General features: G+C 43.4%; 1 long non-coding RNA gene and 1 pseudogene across 2 annotated transcripts in view; one reads left to right on the top strand and one right to left on the bottom strand.

Moving 5' to 3' along the window:
• LOC141577639 (uncharacterized) overlaps nt 1–12,380 on the bottom strand; it is a 151,262-nt gene that overhangs the window by 60,767 nt on the left and 78,115 nt on the right. The gene's annotated exons all lie outside the window — the stretch shown is intronic.
• Nucleotides 6,375–10,670, top strand: LOC105083427 (small ribosomal subunit protein uS2 pseudogene; annotated as a pseudogene).

Below are 12,380 nucleotides of genomic sequence, written 5' to 3'. Positions count from 1 at the left end.
GCCAAGCCCCGCACCGTACTGGTTCCTTGGGCACCAGCCCCACCTGTCCTGGAGAGAAACTGTGCCAGAGCGAACGCCCCATGTTGGGGTCAAGGATCTATTCTAGGAACTCTTACCACTCAGGAACAGAAGCTACAAAGGGAGTCAATCCCCTTATATATTTGAATGGGATCAAACAAGCTAAGTTTTTGGAGTCTTCCAGCTGACCAGTACTTCAGGCAGCAATCTGCAGACAAGAGGCAGTTACTGTATCAGCTCAGAGAAGACACTTTTATAATCAATGTAACTCATTATATTCAAATAGCCAATTCCTGCCAATATGCAATTTAAATAATTATTTCAAAGCAATCTGTTATACAATTGAGTCTTTTATACATATAATTTGCTATATAATTGAGTCTCTTATAATTACCACCTCCCCAAAGAAGCAGCAGCAGTTTTTATTTTGAGGGGATGGTGATCAGTCTTGGCTGGCAACAGGACTTTTCCTGGACCCATCTGGCCACAGGCAGTATTGGTAGTGAGAGGGGAGTTGGGGGTGGGGAGTTTGTTTGAGCGGTTCCTGCCTGTTCTTTTCCTTTGGCTTGAGGGGTTGACTGTTAGCCTAAGGGTACTTTGAGAGATGTATTTATCTTCAGCAAAATGTTAACAGCCTCGGAATGGCATCTCTCTCAAATATTCAATAATGAGCATGTCTTTTATAGTGGAAAAATTAAAACATACTTTTTAAAGAGAAATAGGTGGTATGAGAGGTATCTGATGTGAACCTTACTGACGAAAACGCCTTCTGGTAGGTGTGGCAAGTCGCAGAGGATAAGGCAAGGCTGGGCCAGCAGTGGGGACCCTGACTACTTAGCTTAATTCCAGGGTCCATGAAAAAGGCTCTTCTGGCCTTGAACTAAGAGGAACTCAATTCTTGGAGACTCACATAGGATCCGTAAGGTATTTAGGGGAGAGGAAGATTCCTTTTTCCACCTATTGATCCATTTATCTTTGTCAAAGGAAAAATGCAGATGTCCACAGGGGCGGGCAGGTAACACAAATGAGGGAAGTGGACAAATACAAGTCAGTAGGAAGTTCTGGGGACTGTGACAGGCTGGAGAACTCCCTTCTCTAAAATGGGCCCCCAAGCAATACTGACGAGAACAAAGGGCCAATGTTGCCAGATCATTGATTTTTTAAAATAGAAATTAGAAATTCAGATTCTATGTGTGCTCTCCCAATTTTTGTATGTTGACTCATTTTTGTAAACACTGCATAGCCCAATCAGAGTATGTCAGTGGGCTGTCTGTCCACAGCTTCCTGTCCCTATAAACCCTGACAGTGATGTCTGTCAAATAGGAGTCACTAGAGAGGGTACTGTCACAGGCTGGGTCTCTGGCAGCAGGTGCTCAGATGGGGTGTGAGGGGAAGGGTGTTCACTAGGGATCATATCTGTGGAAGGATGAGGGCACGGAAACAAGACTGGACAAAGGGAGAAGGCAGGCCTGCCTGACCAAGTCTCTGCCAACCCAGCAAAACATTCTAGGCCAAATATTGCTTGTCAGAGCTGTCTCATGTCAGTCCCAAATGGCTGGACATTTTTAAAATTGAAGTATAGTTGATTTACAATATTGTGCTAGTTTCAGGTGTGCAGCAAAGTGATTTGGTTATATATTCTTTTCAGATTATTTTCCATTATAGGTTATTATAAGATATTGAATATTGTTCCCTGTGTTGTACAGTAAATCCTTGTTGTTTATCAGTTTTACATATAGTAGTTTGTATCTGTTAGTCCCACTCTCCTAATTTATCCCTCCTCCCCTCTTCCCCTTTGGTAACCTTTGTTTTCTGTATCTGAGACCCTGTTTCTGTTTTGCTGTATACATTCATTTGTATGATTTTTTAGGTTCCACATATAAGAAATGATATATAATATTTGTCTTTTTCTGACTTACCTCACTTAGTATGGTCATCTCTAGGTCCATCCATGTTGCTGCAACTGGCAACATTTCAATCTTTTTATGGCTGAGTAGTGTTCCATTGTATAACTATATCACATCTTCTTTATCCATTCATCTGCCAATGGACATTTAGGTTGCTTCCATGTTTTGGCTATTCAAATACTGCCATTGTGAACATTGGGGTGCATGTACCTTTTCGAATCAGAGTTTTCTTCTTTTCCACATATATGCCCAGGAGTGGGATTGCTGGATCATATGATTATTCTATTTTTAGTTTTTTAAGGAGACTCCATACTGTTTTCTATAGTAGCTGAATGAATTTACATTCCCACCAACAGTGTAGAAGGGTTCCCTTTTATCCACACCTCTTCCAGCATTTATTATTTGTAGATTTTGGATGATAGCCATTCTGACTAATGTGAGGTGATACTTCATTGTGGTTTTGATTTTCATTTCTCTAATAATTAGCAATGCTGAGCATCTTTTCATGTTCCTGTTGGTCATCTGTACGTCTTCTTTGGAGAAATGTCTATATAGGTCTTCTGCCAAATGGCTGGACTTATAACCCTCCTTGCTTGGTCATCAGATACAGATTGTCCTAGGAAGGGTTTGACCTTGGCAAGGTAGCTCCCAGCAGCAGAGACTGACCCTGAAGGAGCTCAGTGCTAAAGGCTGTTTCATGGCTGGGCAGCATGTCCTTCTTTGAAGGTTGGTGTGGACATCTGGACAGTGCATATCATGTCTGCCAGAGAAACAGAATCAAAATCCCAGATTCAGTATAACACAATTAGCTAGGTATGTAGTAGAGTCACAAGGTCCAAAGCCCCTTTCTAATGGTCCTTGAGATGGCCTGGTCTGTAGGAACAAAACTTGAACTGATGGTTAGAAGGCCCAGGGATTCCTTCCAAGACTGGCACTGGCTTCCTTGGTTTTTCTTCCTGGAAATAAAGACAGTGATCCCTTCTTTCCCCCAGTTCTGCAGCAAGCAAAGGTCAAATGCTGTGTAAATTCTTGGAAAGGTTAAAACACTTTGCAAGAATCTCAAAGAACTGTTACTGTTAACCACCCTCAGGCTGATGACTGTCACACTTTCCTTAACTGTATATGGTAACTGGCAGTTTGGATCCCTCTAGTGGACCCTCTAGTGGAAAGTTCCCAAAGCCTAGGATTCTAGGTTCTGAACCAACCAGACTTTGGAGTTTCAATTCAGTATCCCTTATGGATACAGATGACAGGAATGCCTTAGTCCATCTGTTTGGACTAAGGCATGAATAAGACCACTATTTTCAAAAATAATAATAGTTACATAAAATGTGGTTCTAAAAAGCTAAAGGTTGCCTTCTCTGACCTCCTGGGCACCAACCTACAAATGTGCGTAGTCACACTATACACTATATACACTATAGCAACTCAAACCCAGTATCTCCTGAACACTCCCACAAGAATATATAAGATGCATTATTTTATTCTTTTTTATGGCTGAGTAGTATTCCATTGTGTATACCACATCTTCTTTATCCAGTCATCTGTTGATGGACATTTAGGTTGCTTCCATGTCTTGGCTATTGTATATAGTGATGCTGTGAACATTGGGGTGCATGTATCTTTTCAAATTAGAGTTCCCTCTGGATATATGCCCATTTGCAGCAACATGGATGGACCTGGAGATTGTCATTCTAAGTGAAGTATACCAGAAAGAGAAAGAAAAATACCACATGATACCACTCATATGTGGAATCTAAAAAAAAAAAAAAAAAAAAAAAAAGACACTAATGAACTCATCTACAAAACAGAAACAGACTTGCAGAAATAGTAAAAAATCTTCAGGCTACCAGAGGAAAGTGGGTGGGAAGGAATACATTTGGGAGTTGGGATTTGCAAATGTTAGCCACTATATATAAAAATAGATTTAAAAAATTTTTCTGTATAACACAGGAAACTATATTCAATATCTTGTAATAACCTTTAATGAAAATGAATATATGTATGTACATGCATGACTGGGACATTGTGATGTACACCAGAAATTGATGCATTGTAGACAATACTTCAATAAAAAAAAAATAAAATAATTTAAGAAAAAGATGTGGTTTAAAAAAAAAAAGAATATGTAAGATGCCTAACAAAGCTAAACTACAAACAAATCCAAGCAGCTGACAGGCCCTGGGTCACACCTCTTGGGAACTCATGGCCTCAGGGCCTTCATGCTGTTTCCTGCATAATCCAGCAAGCAATACAGATTTAGTGAGAACCAGTGTAAGACCTGGACTCTGAACTCTCTGGAGGGGTACCAAGAAGCATAAAACCCAGCTCCAGCCCTCAAAAGCAGCTCGTGTCACCCAGCTGGCAAAACAGGGATCCACAAAAGCAGTGTCAGGAATCAAAATAGTCAGAGGGGGGACCTCCAAAGTCCCTTCCGCTCTAAACGTCTGGGATTTACTAAGTCACTGTCTGGTTTATTTAAATTTTCTTTTTTAGTACACATTTAAGAGTAACAGCATTTGCTTGCTTTCTCAGTTTTCTCCTCTATTTCAGTGACCCATGCTACGTAACAGACAATTCCAAAATTATATGGCTGAAAACAACCTTTAAAGCTTTTCTTGTTTGCTCATGATTCTCTGGTGAACCATCTGAGCTGGGCTCAGCTGGGCGATTCTTCCTCTGATCTCATCTAAGGTCATTCATGTGGCTGCAGTCATCTGGAGTTTGCCTGGGGCTGGACTGCCTCAGATGGCCCAAGACTGCCTCACTCCTCTGTCTGCAGGTGGAGGCTGGCTCTCAGCTGGTGGGTCCAGGGGACCTCAGCTAGGATGGCTCATCTCTGCTCCATGTGGCTTCTCCACGCAGCAGACTCAGGGCAGCATTCCAAGAAGACAAGAGCAGAAGCTATGTGGCCTCTCAAGAATTATGCCCCAGAGCTGTACAACTTTTGCTGCATTTTATGAGCTTAAAAAAAAAAAGTCACGGGGCCACATAGATTCAAGGGATGAGATAACAGATTTTGCCTCTTGATGAAAGGAAGCACAAAGGTTGCCGAAACCGAACTTAAATTGTTTGCAGCTTCTTCTGACGTGATCTGCTCCCTTATCTCCATAGTCCATTGGTCATCAATACCAGGTATTCTTGTCTATTTCATTGGACATTCACCCACATTGTGAAAATGAGTAACTATAATCACAGAATGTGATCAAGCTTAGTGAAGATGTATTTGGAAAACTGTCTTTTGCTTTCCCACACATAAAGCAAAAAATATATATAAATATAGTCCATGTTCTCACTTTGTACCACACTTGATCCAATACCTTCACAATGTCTACCAAAGAATTTCAAACAAAACAATTAGATGATTTCTTTGCAATTCTGGAACCAAATCCAACAAGCTTTGATTACAATGTTCTAAACCACTATTGTAAATTAAGGTAAATTAAAAGTGATGCATTAAAGAAAGGCCAGATGATATTCCAGAACAATTCTAGATGCATTTTAGGTCTCAAGGCTGGGTAATTTTTTATGGTATGCTAGATCATATTACAAGCAAGTCCCCTATAGCCCTGTCATGGGGACTATCTGATTATTGACCATATTCCTCAGGACCTTATCAGCTTACAACCCCCTCCCCACCCCAAATATTTGGAGGCAGAATCCAAGTAGCAAATCACGGATTGAGTTGCCCAGCAGTTCACAGACCTAAAACAACTCATAAATCAAAATTGACAAGATATTAGTAGACTAGCTTAGACAGTGAAAATCATCCCATCAAGTTTTCTCAGAGGCTGACAAACACTTGATATCCCTTGATAAGACAGAACCTCACCTTGACACGCAAAGCCACCAATAGCAAAGGCACTCATATTGCCTTCTTTGTACATTACACTGAGCCAACCTTGTCAAAAGTTAGACCCTTCCAGCAACATCTCGCCCAAAATGTTTACAGCTTCCTCAGACTCTTGAGAAGATTCTCAAAAGGAAAAATAAGCTCAGACCTAGCTCAGTTGAAATTTGTCACTTCCTCAAAATTTACTCAAATCATCACTTAGGCAACTTCTCTTTCTAGTGTTTGGAATTTTTTCATTCTATTATTTTAGGAGCATTTCCGTTGAGGGTGAGAGAGAAAAAAACAAACAAAACAAAACCTAGATCTTGCCTTCAAGGAAAAAGGAGAAGTAGGGCTGTGACAGACAGCACGCTTGGCATTTTCACATACATTTTCTTGTTAAATGCTCACATACCCCTATGACGCAGGTATTATTATCCCCATTTTAAAGATTGGAAAACTGAGGTTTCAGTTAGCAAGTAACAAAGCCAAGATTCAAATTCGGGAAAGAGAAGAATGAAATAAGCAGGGTTGGGAGGGCAACGGAGTTCAAGGGAATCATTGGCAGCACAGCACTTTCTAAGCAATAACGGACATTGTGAACACTGTTGATGGCAATGGCGGTGAGTATGGGGTATAGGTGGGACATCCAGATGGACCATATTCTGCTGACTGTTGGAAATGAAAAACTGAAATCTGGGCAAGAGCTGAGAGGGGCCAACAGAGTAAAAATGAAGAAAGGGCCCAAGGATGAATCCTAGGTCAATCTGGCACAGGTGGAAGGGAAAATTCAAATTGGAGAAAGAGCACTTGAATGGAAGAAACCAGGAACATCCATTGGCCCCGATGCCAAGAGTGTCAAGCTTTAATAAAGAGTTAAACATAGACAAAGAGGGGCGTGGAATGAGGCTTGGAAAAAAGTCACTGGATTTTGGTACAAGTAGGAGGCCATGGGGGACCATCAAGAGAGAATGAGGGTAGATGACAGATTGTCGGGGGTTAGAGAGGGTATAAGCGATGAGGGAGTAAGGACATCAGTGTAGATCCCCCTTTTAGGAATCTTCTCAAGGAAGAAATGAGGGAAATAAAATGCAATGACAGTTTAAAAGAAGAAATGAGTTCCTAATACCCAGGAGCCATGAGGGAGGGAGGAGCATGGGTGTGGAGACCTAGTACCATCCCTTACTTGCTCGCCTGCATCACTTTGGGACTGTCCATATAGAGAGAGATTTCTATCATGGCTTCCATAGCTAGAATTAGAGAGCATGGCCTCACTTCCTCATCCCACCATGTTCCTTAATTTTTTCCTGTTCAGTGTCTCTTGGATTCATCTTCTCTCTTCTACTTCCCCACCAGCGAGCACAGGCCACTCTCCTGGAACTTTGTGTCATCCTGCTCTATGGTTTTCCAAGCCTCCCACTCCCTTCCCTCAATCTGACTGACCTGCCATAAAAAATCATTTGCAAAACATGAAAAGCACCAGAGGGAGAAAGCACCCTCATATGCATTAGCTCAAGTCCAAAGCTCCTGGCCCAAAATGGAAGAGATTCTGTCAGGAGTCTGCATTCTTCAAACCCCAGCCCTTCTTACACTCCTTCTCTATGACTTGAGAGTCACAGGACTGTCCTCATCCCTGTTCCACATTAGACTCATTAAGGAAGCGATAAAGGGCAGAGGCCCAGACCCCTTCCAGAGACTCTGACTCACTTGGTCTGCAGTGGGGTCCAGGTATGGGTATATTTTAAATGGTCTCTAGTCAGTTCTTTCCTGCAGCTCTGGACTGCTCTATGGAATACTCATAAACCGGCTCTGAGCCTTTGCTTGGCAATGCTTTCCATGCCTGAAATGCCCTCCTTCTGCCTTTCCAGGAATCTTAATATGCCACATTTCCCAAGGCCTAAGACAAGCCAGACCTTTCTTTCTTTTTTTTTTTTTTTAAAGGAGCCTTCCCAGACCCCCAGCCAGGAATGATCTTCCTCATCTCCAGATTCTGATGATGCGTACAGATGGCATCATGAAATCCAGTTCTTAACTCAACAAATGTGTACCATGCCCTCGTTTCGTTACTGTGGGGCCCATACAGATAAAACATGGTTTCCATCTTCAATGAGTTTGTCACTGAGGTGGGGTATGGTTTTGGGGGGTGCTGGTGATGCAAACAAAGCAGACAGACCTGCACAGGGGAGGGCCAGGCCACACGGAGGCCCAGGAGTCTGAAGTCCCCAGCCGAGGTGTGGACAGTGGGACATGGGTCTGGATCTGTAGCTGTGGGGAGATCAAGAATGACCTTGTATATCAGCAAAAGATGGGATCCTGCGGTCCTCAAACCCTTGTCTGAGAAAATGTCCTCTGAGGGCATCCTTCTGCCTTCTACCTGCCCCCATGCTCACTTAGCCACCCTCCAACTCCTGTCCACCTTCCCTGTGCCAGGCAGAGGGGTCTTCTCAATGACAGATACAATCTTTTCTCTCCAAGGAAAGAAAGAGTCCTTATTGCAAGTTGGCAAAACTGCCAGTCACTTATTATTGTGTTTATCTAAAGGCAGATAGCTCAGCCTTGGGAACTCCCAGCTGTGTCTGTTCCATTGACATCCTACAGAACAATGGTCAGGCCCTCTTCTCACCACCCCACCACCAGCTATCCCCCCAGATGGCATCACACAACAAGGAGGACTTCAGAAACACAATTTGAAGACCACTGTCACAGGCCACTGGGGTGGGGGTGTTCCTCAGAGGTATAGGTTGTTCTCTAATTATTTCATGTACACAAATCTCACCTTTGATAGGTTTTAAACCTTTAAAGGCAAGAAACCTGCCTCCCATATACCTTTGCATCTTCTAGCTTGTCACTGGGGACATAGGGTACAATAAAGATTTGATATATGAGCTTGGACAAAGGAGCCTCTTCAGAGTGAGGAATCACGGAATACAGAATTTTCAAAGCTATTAATCAATTCAAGACAAATTCAAGCATCTAGATGGTACACAAGGAATGGATGTGAGGCTAATTTCCAAGAACTTTGAAATGCAATTGCCCTTGGAAAGTTAGGTTGGTAAAATACATGCCCAATGGATGAGAGTGATTATACTAAGAGAAAGGGGGAAACAAAAACCTAAAAGAGTTTCTGCCAGTGTGCCTGAGGAGTTTGGAAACACCTAAGACTCCCTTCAATGTGACAGGACTGAAATACAATTGGATTTAGAAAAAGGAGAAGCAATCAGCTGCTCTGTGTACAGCCAGGGAAGGTTTTGTATACACAGAAAGATGGCAGAATTCACGGACAAAGGAAAACCAGCAGGGTCAGAGGTTGGCAGTGTTTACCCATGACTTCCAGAGGAAAGAGACAATTAGCTGGACAGAGTCTCATCATTAGAAGTATGTATCCCGTGTGAGGTAAGGATTGCTCCACAGGTCTAACCAGGATCTGCGTTCTGTCAAGTTTTTGACTCCAACACAGCAGCCGACACTGGACTCTTTTAGGAACAAAAGAGAGGTGGGGTGGGGTATGCTTTATTGGAAGGGAAAACATATAGAAAAGTATAGAGGATTAACACAGGGGCTGGCAAACCAGGCTTGGAACAGATGAGACCCCTGCCATCCCTGAAGGTATTGCTCATAGAAGCTACTACTCAGCGTCACCTGGGTTCTGTCCCCAGTACAAATCAACTCCAACCATTACTCCTGTTCTAGAAGCAAAGCCCTCCTTTCTGTGCTACTCAGACAGGGGTCCATATGGTGTTGTCCTGGGTTCCCATCATAACTTAAAGGGAAACTTTCAGCCCTTGATGTCCTGAGAATGACGGAGGAGGGTGTCCTCAAATTCCTTGCAGTAGGAATCTAGTTACATGGCACCAACCCTGACTTCCAAATAAGCAGTACATCTACAAAAGGAAGAGTGATGGCATCTACATCATAAATCTGAAGAGAACCTGGGAGAAGCTTCTATTGGCAGCTGGTGCCACTGTTGCCACTGAAAACCCAGCTGACGTCAGTATCACATCCTCCATCAGTACTGGCCAGAGAGCTGTGCTGAAGTTTGCTGCGGCCACTGAAACCACCCCTAATGCTGGCCACTTCACACCTGGAAACTTCACTAAACAGATCCAGGCAGCCTTCCGGGAGCTGAGACTTTGGGTAGTTACTGACTCCAGACTTGAGCACCAGCCTCTCACAGAGGCATCTTACACTAACCTGCCTACCATCGCTCTGGGTCACACAGACACCCCCCCCCCCGCACTACATGAACACTGCCATCCCGTACAACAACAAGGGAGCTCGCTCAGTGGGTCTGATGTGGTGGATGCTCACCCAGAAGTTCTGAGCATGCGCAGCACCATCTCCTGTGGTCATGCCTGATCTCTACTTCTAGAGACAACCTGGAGAGACTGAAAAGGAAGAGAAGGTCACAGCTGAAAAGGCTGTGACCAAGGAGGGATTACAGGGTGAGTGGATGGCTCTAACCCCTGAGTTCACGGCTACTCAACCTGAAGTGGCAGACTGGTCTGAAGGCATGCGGATGCCCTAAATGCCTATTCAGCAGATCCCTACTGAAGCTTGGAGTGCTCAGCCCACCACTGAAGACTGGTCTGCATCTCCCACTGCTCAGGCCACTGAGTGGGTCAGAACAACCACTGAGTGGCCTTAAGCTGTTCTTCCACAAACTCTTAAAATGGAAGTAGGTTGACAGAAAATAAACAGTTCCTAATAAAAGAAGCCAAGTCCTGGGGGAGAGAGTACAGAGGAGCAAACTGAGGTCACATGCCTCCTTCTCAGTGGAAGGCTCCATTAGAAGGAGATTTTCACTTTTAACATAAGAGGGGATGTGTTGAACCAATCAGTCCCAAAGCCTAGACACAATGAGAGAGAGAAACATCCCTAGAAGGGAACTGGGGTGCTGTTGGGGAGTGGGAATGGTCACTGGGCAGTCAATATCCACAACATGGTCTGAGGGAATGTTTCCTGAGGCTGTCCCTCTGACCTGATCCCACGCTCACCTAGCCACCTTTCCAGTTCCAATCCATCTTCCCTAGGCTGGAGCAGAGGGTTCTTCCCAGATGTCAAATGCAAACTTTCCAAGGCAAGATGGATCCCTCACAAGTCAGCAAGGCTGTCAGTCCCTTGGGAAAATCAGTCCTGCAAATATGGTGCTCAAACAGGAATAAATGGGTCTACAGCAACAGAGAAGTCTGCTGAGACCTCAGAATCAGGAGGGCTGTTCTAATGATATTTATCCCTTGGATCATAGTTAGGGCTGGAAGCCCTCTTAGCAAACATTTGGTTCAGTTTCCTTCTTTCTCACATGAGGAAGCCCAGAGAGAGGAAGTGACTTTCTCAACGTTGCACAGCTCATAGGTGGAAAAACTAAGACAAACCCTGATCTCACCCGTCCTTTGCATTACATCATGGTACCATCTTAAAAACAAGAAATGTCACCAACTTTCCAGGTCTTCTAGAAGTAAAGTGGCTGTTCAGCTTACTGGCTTCTCTGCCCTTTAGTTGAGGGCAGTGATGAAAGTAACTTCTGACCCTTTGTACCGAAAAACCAGATGTGATGCCTCACCAGCCTTCATGTGTTACTCTGAAACTTTCATATTCAGAAAGCTTAAGAACTGTGGTGCCCTGGGAATTCAGATGTCTGTATATCAACTGGAAAGAAATGGATGGGCAAGACCTTTTTTAAAAACTCTTATTACTGAAAATGTGTGTATGTGTGAGACAGAGAGAAAGAGAAAGAGAGAGAGTTTCCCACCTTAGTAAATATCATCAGTGCCAAGTTCATCCTCTTATGAAGTCAGGGCCCCTGGAATCACATTTCTGCTGTATCATGTTGGGAAAGTTCCTTAACCTATTTGAAGGTCAGTTTCCTCTTCTATAGTATAAATAAACTACCTCCTCACATGCTGTTCTAAAATCTTACCTAGATAATCAACAGAAAATATTTGGGACAGTGCCTGGCCAGTGTTGAGCCCTCAACTCTTCTTAATGTCATTATTCACATAATGAAATCTTTGGTGTTTGCACTTTCTCACAAGGCCCTAAGAACACCTCCCAGATATTTCAAGGCCTAGCACTGGTTCTCACCCTTGGCTTGCTGAGAATCACCTGGGAGGTTTTTTTGTTTGGCTTTTGGTTTTGGTTTGGTTTTTGTTTAACTAAAGTATAGTCAGTTTACAATGTTGTGTCAATTTCTGGTGTACAGCATAATGTTCCAGTCATACGTATACATACATATATTCCTGGGGCTTTTTTTAAAGTACAGATGTCTGGGTCCCAGTCCCAAGGATTCTGGCTCCGTTGGTCTAAGGTGCACCTGGGACCTGGCTCCCATTAATAAATCTCCTAGGCGATCCTACAGGCAACAAAGTGACAAATCACTGATGGCCAGAATTGAATCTATAACTAGAGACCAGGTAAGGCAAGGACCAGCAGGCAGCCAAGCTTACAGCCACTGCACCATCACATAGCTCCCTACTTCACTGAGGCCACCACTGAGAAAGAACCTACAGCTGTTCTCGGCAATCTCAAGTTCTTATTCCAAAATAATTAGAATGAAAGAGATTAGGCCAAAGTTGAGCTAATTGCAGATCTCTCCCTAGCAGCTAATTTTGGGGAACCAAATCCTT

This window comes from Camelus bactrianus, chromosome 5 (assembly GCF_048773025.1).
Source record: "Camelus bactrianus isolate YW-2024 breed Bactrian camel chromosome 5, ASM4877302v1, whole genome shotgun sequence".
NCBI classification, from domain to species: domain Eukaryota; kingdom Metazoa; phylum Chordata; class Mammalia; order Artiodactyla; family Camelidae; genus Camelus; species Camelus bactrianus.
The sequence above is the reverse complement of the archived record's forward strand: the minus strand, read 5'-3'. Positions and strand labels throughout refer to the sequence as shown.